The sequence below is a fragment of the Camellia sinensis genome, chromosome 11 (assembly GCF_055761805.1).
Source record: "Camellia sinensis isolate YWXY chromosome 11, ASM5576180v1, whole genome shotgun sequence".
In the NCBI taxonomy this organism is placed as follows: Eukaryota; Viridiplantae; Streptophyta; class Magnoliopsida; order Ericales; family Theaceae; genus Camellia; species Camellia sinensis.
This window is the reverse complement of record NC_138971.1, coordinates 14,469,831-14,478,769: the sequence shown is the minus strand read 5'-3', so window position 1 is coordinate 14,478,769 and position 8,939 is coordinate 14,469,831.

Here is an 8,939-nt window from a genome sequence, read left to right as displayed (position 1 = left end):
CTACCGCCATCGAAGGCCGGCTGGTGATTGCGATGCCCGGCCATGCTTCACCGAGGCCCGGCCGGGCCTTGATGAAAATTTTGTCCTGTTTTTTTTGTTTGTTTTCTTTATTTATTTTCCTTTTTTCTGTATTTATTTGTTTTATTTTATGTAAAATGGGGTTTTAAACAATAATAATAATAATAAAAATAATAAAAACAAAATTTTTTTTTTATAAAAAAAAAAAGAGAGAGAGTTCAAAAAACACAGATAAAAGAGAAAATAAAAAGAGGGAGGAATTTTATTTTATTTTTAATTTGTTCCATTATTTCTGTTCCGTTATTTCATGTGTTGAAAATAAAAAAAGGTGTTGAACATAAAAAAAAATGAAGAGAAAATAAAAAAGAGGAAGGAATTTTATTTTATTTTTAATTTGTTCCGTTATTTCATGTGTTGAAAATAAAAAATAATTGTTTAACATAAAAACAAATGAAGAGAAAATAAAAAAAGAGGGAGGAACTTTATTTTATTTTTAATTTGTTCCGTTATTTCTGTTTCGTTATTTCATATATGTTAAACAAACAAAAAAAAAAAGAGGAGAGGAGGAACTTTGTTTTGTTCCAATAATTCATAAGTTGTTTCGTTATTTCGTGTGTGTTGTGTTCACACCTTAAATTGTATTTTGATTTGTTTTATTCCAATAATTCGTAAGTTGGTATTTTGCCCTATACCCGTACTGTCGAATTTTTATTGCCAAAAAATGCACAATAATTATCACCGGTGATGATTTTTCGATGAGCAACAGACCAGGTGATCGACTAATGTTGCTCTATTTTGTGTCTGTTTTGTGTCCATTTTGCGTCTAGTTTATTGAGTTTTGTTATTTCATCAAGTTTTGATTTATGTTATGATCAGTGAGAGGCTCAATTTTCAATTCAATACTTCATACCATTCAAATTTGCCATTTGGATTTGCACAAACAAAAAAATAAATAAATATATAAATAATAAATAAATAAAAAAAGAAACAAACTCATTTTATTGATATCAAGGATTAACCCCGATCAAATTTGTACACACATATATACAAAAAAATAAAAAAATCGAAAGAAAAAAAGAAGAAGAAGATAAAAAGAAAAACAAAAAAAAATATAATAATAAGAAAATACAAAATAAAAGAGAGAGAGAGAGAGGGATCTTTTTCTTCTTCCTTCTCTGGCAATGGCTGCATGCCGACCTTCGACAATGAAATACGCTAACCTCACTTGCTCGACTCCCCCGTCGATTTCTTCATCTCGATTTCGTCTTAGGAGACCTTTGAAAGCCCTACCTCAGCGCTTCCGCTAAGAGAGTAAACTCCCTGCCAACCATCAAAGGCAAGTACGACGGTGCTCCAAATCGGGCCATGGAAGTGGCCTGCGATTTCAGCTCTTTGTTCTCCGCCTTTAGCGCGCAAATCTCTGCTCGTGCATCCTTGTACATGCACTGGAGCAGCGAGAGTTGGGCGTTGACCCGGTGTACCTCGCATGTCCTATTTTGCAGTTGGAGACCGTGACCACTGTCTCCATACAAGACTTCAGTGTGTGGTGGTTGGCTTCAATGAACGGCTATTATTTGCTCAACTATTAGTGTAGGAAGGTTAGGATGAGTAGGAGCAGGGGCACTCTGCCCAGGAGAGCTTAAGGGGTCATTAAGGTCTGGAAAGAGAGTAAGATGGCGGGACGAAGCCATGTGTGAGAGGAGAGAGGTGTAAAAGAAAGGAATAACAGAGAAATGGCAGAGAGTAGACTAAGTTTTGGCAACCTTTCTATCTCTCTCAGTCTCTATGTGTTGTCTCTCTCAGAGAATGGCAAAGAAGAAGACGGAAGAGATGATGAAGAAGAAGAAGGAAAAGAATGATGAAGAAGGAGATAGAAGAGGAGAAGGAGAAGAAGACGAAAGAGAAAAACAAAGAGGGAGAGAGCCGAGACAATTGTCAACCGGCTGACGCAAAAGGTAAAGCCGCGTGTCAGACGCAATTTTCGAAAGAAGAGAGAAAGGCGGGAGGGTTGTATATATATATACACATATATTGTATATCCATGTATAATTATATATATTTGTTTGTTCGAATATTAAGTCATAAGAGTGGCTTGGGCTCAGTGGTTAAAGACTGAAAGGTTGAGCCTAAGGTCAGGAGTTCGAACCCCCATAGTAACGAGTGTTTCTTTTGTTTTGTTTTGGTTTTATGTATATATGTCTTGTATAGGTATATATATATATTTGTTTGAATATTTTTTCATAAGAGTGGCTTGGTTCAATGGTTTGGCTCAATGGTTAAGGACTCGAAGACTAAGCTTGAGATCAGAGGTTCGAGCCCCCGTATCCTTGCATTTGCATTTTTCCTTTCTTTTTGCGTGTTTTGCGTGCGCACGCTGACGTCAAAAAATGAAATAAGCCTTCTCAATGACGGTATCTTCTCGCTGATATCCACAAACAAAATATCCTTATCAGCAATAGAATATTCCCCACCTGTATATATCTGTATATGTATCTATATGTGTATATCGTATATAAATATCTGTGTATATTTATATATATATATATATATATATATGTATGTGTGTGTTTGTGATATCCCCGAACACGTTCCCTGTCAGAGACATCTTGACTATGTTTGCAATGAGTTCCTAGGAGACCAACTGTGACGATGGAAACTAGAGTACGAATGGCGATGCCTAGAACGCAAAGGTTTGGAATTTCTGAGACTAAAGTCTGGTTTAAATACCCAGGGGTGTAGCCCTGGCTTGAAATTTGTATGGCAGCCCCATAGGTTAAGGTAGCGTCTATGCGCCTCAATTCTGAATACTGAACCAACCTAGTCTGTTACCCCATTGGAGAATAGGGAAAGTTGTGTGAATATGATCAGGAAGAAAAACAGCAGTCGTGGCTTCTACACCCATCCTCCTCTCGTGTGCGACGCGTTAGGATTGAAAATCAGTTAAAAACACCAAATGCGCCTATCTGTTCATACCACCCCTCCTCCTCTCGCGTGCGACGCGTTAGGATTGAAAATCGGTTAAAAACAGCAGGTGTGCCTGTTTGTTCACACCACCCCTCCTCCTCTCGTGTGCGACGCGTTAGGATTGAAAATCGATTAAAAACAACAGGTGCACCTGTCTGTTCACACCACCCCTTCTCCTCTCGCGTGTGACGCATTAGGATTAAAAATCGGTTAAAAACAGCAGGTGTGCATGTCTGTTCACACCACCCCTGCTCCTCTCGCATACGACGCGTTAGGATTGAAAATCGATTAAAAACAGCAGGTGCGCTTGTTTGTTCACACCACCCGTCCTCCTCTCGTGTGCAACGCGTTTGGATTGAAAATTGGTTAAAAATAGCAGGTGCGCCTGTCTGTTCACACCACCCTTCCTTCTCTCACGTGCAACGCGTTAGGATTGAAAATCGGTTAAAAATAGCAGGAGTGCCTATCTGTTCACACCACCCCTCCTCATCTCATGTGCAACGCGTTAGGATTGAAAATCAATTAAAAACAGCAGGTGTGTCTGTCTGTTCACATCACCCCTTTTCCTCTTGCGTGTGACGCGTTAGGATAGCAAATCGGTTAAAAACATCAGGTGCGCCTGGTGTTCACACGATCTTTCCTCCTTTCATTCTGTGTATCTATCACACAATAATCTCACTTAGAGCATCTATCGCACAATTCCAATTCAATCGCACTATCTTGTGCATTCATATGGTCTAGAAGACCTTAAATCCTCTGAAGGTGCAATTCCTTTGGTGTTTGTCGTGCCCGAAGGTGGTCTGGTATAACCACCAGACTGTGTTTGTAGTGAGTTCCTAGAAGATCAACTGAGACGATAGAAACTAGAGTTCGAATGGCAATGCCTAGAACGCAAAGGTTCGGGATTTCCGAGACTAAAGTCTAGTTTAATACCCAGGGGTGTATCCTCAGCTTGAAATTTTTATGGTAGCCCCATAGGTTGAGGTAGCTTATATGCGCCTCAATTCTAGATACTGAACCAACCTAGTCTGTCACCCTGTTGAAGAATGGGGAAAGTCATAAACATAACCAAAAAAAAAAACATAAAAACACAAACAAAAAAAAAAGTAATACCTATGGTTTGGAAGCGCAATCAAGAAGAAAAGAAAACTCCCCAGCAATGTAAGGTAAGTCCTCGCCAATTGCCCCTGTAAGGTACTTTCACTTCCTAGCTGCTACATCATAGTTATTATCTATTGCATCACATTTATTACCTCTATAGCATTGCATATAACATCTATCGCATACATCTACTGCATTGTCCATTACATCACTATCCATTTTATCGCCTGCATCATTTCCATGTTAAGCTTAGTTTGGCATATGCCCATACTTTTCACGTTAAAACATAGTTCTGTCATGTGTAAGTACCCATGCTGCGCTGAGGCTAGTATTGAGGGTTTCGGCACCTTTTCTATGTTAGACGTGGTTTGTTTTGTGTCCATACCTTTTCTAGGTAAAATGTGGTTCGGCGTACGCCTTACTCACTTCATTCATTGCATCCATAGCATCGTACTTTGTCTTGTTGCATTCAACATTTAGGATCATTATCTTTCCTCAGCAAATAATTCCTTACTTATATCATACCACCCAATTACTTGTACTCTTTCTCCTTCTACGAAAAACATAGTTTTGCATGTGCTCGCACCCCTTTCACGTTAAAACATGGTTTTGTTATGTGTAAGCATCCATGCTGTACTGAGGCCGGTATTGAGGATGTAGGCACTTAGCCTATGTTAGGCGTCGTTTGGCTCATGCCACCACTTCTTTTCTATATAAAACGTAGTTTGGCTTGCATCCCCATTCCTTCATGCTATTTGTGCGGTAAACACTGCTTGTGGTTTAGATTGCTTACATTGTATTTTATTTGAATTATTTCAATGCATTGTGTATCATTTTGCATTTTTGCCCCTGAACTACGTTGATTCCTTGCAAAGGGATACATAGGCAACCCTCGGGTTCAACTAACTGCATCTGCATTTTGTTTGTTTGCCCAAGTCTTACGACCTCATCAAATAGGTCGTCTTCGGGTTTTAACATCCACTCACGTCATTTCATGACTTTGAGCTCTGTCAAAGAGGAGTAACTGTAGACACCCCAATTTCGATCGCTTGTAAGACTCAGGTGCTTTATTCCGAGCACTCGATAATGAAGGTTACATTGTGTAAGTGGTTTGAATTCTCAATAAAGAACTCCGATTTCAAGCTCCAAACAATCCGATCCTGCTATACCCACTGTATTTCTACCCCAGAAACTCAGTTTTGAACATTGTACCAACCTGTATTGAACTTGAAAGTGAGGAAAAGTGAAATTACACTGAGGCCCGGCTGTGCCTTAGTTAAAGTCGGTCGTGGATACCAATGCCCAGCCGGGCATCTTGACTTTTCTGGGTAGAATTGGGCAGCAACCTGCTAGCTGTCTATTTTGTAGATATTTTTGATCTGCAGCTCGAATTCTATAAATAGGAGGCTGCTGGACTACATTTAAGAGGTTAGAAGAAGTTAGAAAAGATCAAGGTTTAGAAATATCAAGATATCAAAGTGTAAGAAAAGATGAAAGAGTTGAAATTCTTCTTTTGTAAGTCATCTTCCTACTTTCATAATCTTTAAGCTCTCACATCATTCAGACACACCATATCAAGAGCTTGGACTTGGAACTTTGATTGAGAGTTGAAAACCATAACTCAAAACCTGAGAGTGCTTTGGAATCAAGTTTGGTTTACAACAAGAATACCTTCTCTACAATAGGTAAAAGCTTACTATCTTCTCCCTTGCTTTCATTTTAATCTTTGTTCATCTTTTTCTCTTATTTTCATACTGTTTTTGGACTAATTTCAGAGGCTAAAATATGGTTTAAGAGTTCCAAAAGTGGAGGGGTTAACCACCCCTCCTTAGCTTTGCTCACTAGCTTTGTATCTCTTTGTTTTACCTATTTTCTTGTGCTCTTTTAACATGGTTTTAGCTACTGTTTGTTTACACTATAGGGGCTATTTTAGGGCTGTTTTAATTTATTTAAATAGTTCATGCTTTGATTAGTTCATTTGTTGTCTCATAAGTTCACTTGTATAGCTTGTTGCATGTTGTTCTAGCTTTTCTTCAACTCATTTCCATATTTAATAACCTCATTTTAATAATCAAGTTGTCACTCCTTTATTTCATTCGAGATTTGTTTCAAATGGTTGATGGTTATTCAATACATGAACTAGAGTTTCGCGCTTAATGGCTTAATCTCTGTGGAGATTCATCGTCAACGGCGTAATCTCTCTTTCATGTTAAGAATTACTTCCCATTTGGTGCTTCTCTCCTTTTAGAGGACCTAATATCACCATGGACAAATAGACTAATAAATGGCAATGACTAAACAAATTGGTTTAAAATTGGATCAACACACATAAAGAAAATGGCTCAAATTGCTTAGGCTTGGTCAGACGTTATGCCAAGTTAATCGAGTCAAGAATGATCATATGCTAATTCATGGCGTTTTGATAATTCTTGAAATGTCTCTACCACCCTCTTTGAGTTCACTCCATGACAAGAGGTAGTGGTGGTCATGCTCATTTCATTTATTGATTTTTGTCCAAATTGTATCCGAAATCATCAATCGATCAATTTGCCCATTAATGGATTTAGAAACAATTTTACCCTTTTCTCGAGGCTTTTCCATGATAGCGAAGTGTAAAAGGGACAAACAGAGTCCAGAACACTCTGTCTGCACTATCTTCACTTCAAAGCACAAAACAGAATTTTGCATGAGATTGAGGCACAGCCAGCCTTCTGTAGGCCTGGCCGGGTGTCAGTGAGGGCCGGCCTGGTATCAATGTTTGGTAAGGCAGTGTGTTGCGCAGAAGCAGAGGGCAGTGGCTGAAGGTGAAACAGAATAGTCTGAGGTAGACAGAAGCAATTTCTAGACGTTGAGCATGCGAGCATTGTGCATCCTTGGATTCGTAAGTAGCTAGTTCGTTAATAATAGCTTAGTATTTAGTTATTTATTCATTTGGATTTGTAATAAGTAGTTAATTTGGACACTCGGACATTCGGACCTTCTTGCGTGAGGATAAATGTTATAATAATGTATATGTCTTCTAACCCCACGTCTTTCTCCCTTTTATTTACTAGTTTATGATGGTTAGTTTAAGGCATCACGTTTCATTTAGCGTTACTCATGCTTGCATCCACTTGTCTTGCATACACCAAGGCTTGGTTCATCATTCTAATTTGCATTATTAGTTAAGGACTTCGTTGAACACATGCTTAGATCACATGTTATCAAATTGACTCAAATATCATGCTAAGTAGCCGAGCCTATTTAGATTACATACCACATGTGTTGCATTAGTCATATTGCATAAGAATCATGCATTTTTCTAACTAGTTTCTCTTTTGGCTTGAAATACGAGGTAAGCTTTTATTTGTTTTAGCACATAGCATGAATGTAATTATTGTCATATCTAGCATGCTTGCTGCGAGGCTAAATGCTTAATTGATAAACTACTTGAATGCCTATGGATGATGGCTATTTGCTTTAATTGGAATAATTTGAGTAATGTTCATAAGCGATCACTTTTTCAAGTGGTACATATTCAAAAAACTTTTTCAAAACAAACATGATTCAAGCGTTCCAATGTTTGCAAAATTAGTCTATACTTGTATGCATCACATGGTAAAGTTAACTTAATAATTGGAATAAAAGCATATAATGTAAATAAAAATCACATCATGATTAATAGAGCCCGATCTTTGATCGGGCAAGTGGGGTGCTCAATTCATGACCTTCTCCTCTCGTACCTAAGTTCCTGAGTGGAGACACTTTGGTGATGACAGATAAGTGGCCTTTGGCACGAGTCTAGGGTTTCCTAAATTTCCCAAAACAAAATATTTAGGTGGCAACTGTGAAATCTTGCAAAACAGTCCATTTTTAGCATTTGATTCAAATATCGATTTTTCAAAAAGAATTGCTAGATTTGGACTCTTTTTGTATTTTCACTATTTCACATTGCACTTGTGAAATCAGATTCAGAACCACAAGTGGAGTCCGAACTGTAGAGCTATTCAATCTTCCGAAAGAGGGCATGAAAAGTCGAGCTACACTTAGCTGGAGAGCACTGGAAGAATAGATTAAGCCCGAACAACCTGTCACAGAAATATAAGAATCCGGCAGTGGTTCGTCCACCCGGGGAAGGGGGGCACTCCAACAATCAAGTCAGAAATCGAATATCTCTCAAAGATAGCAAATTGTACTTGAATCACAAGAAATAACAGTACATCACACAAACCTGAGGCCCACGAGGGTGCCCTATTCTTATAGCCAACACTGACCTGATCCTTGTAAAAGCCTCACTTTAGTGGACTCAAGCCCAATGCTCATCCTAGACTCTCAGCTAGATAGGGATAAACTCCTAAGAGCTTTATCTTTATCCAGACTGAGATCCTCCCATGTTCTAGGACTCTTGTCCCTTATCCCCTCTTGGATTCCGGTATCTCCGCAGATAACCTCGGCCTACCCGAGATCATCTCGGCATATGACCAAGCCACGTGGCACCTCGACTGACACTTCGGCGTCACCTTAGCCACGTGCTGTCATTCAAAAAATATGTCCCCACACTTATGTATGATTATAATGGGCTATATTTCCTCTCTTATGTTAGCTCATGCTCTTTTATATTGGCTCATGCTCTTTTATATTACCAAATGTGACTAACTTATTTATCAAAAAATCTAATAAACAGGAAATGATAAGGGGCTTGGCAATGGGTGACGTTCACATTAGTGTTTCGAAATAATTTATACATATAAATGACATGAATTATGATGGGATTAATACCAAATGAGTTAAGTCTTGCGTAAGTGGTCTAAGCGAACCTCTAGGATGACACAGATGTATTCAAACTCTACGCTGTGTTACAGGGTGTAAGCGAGCCC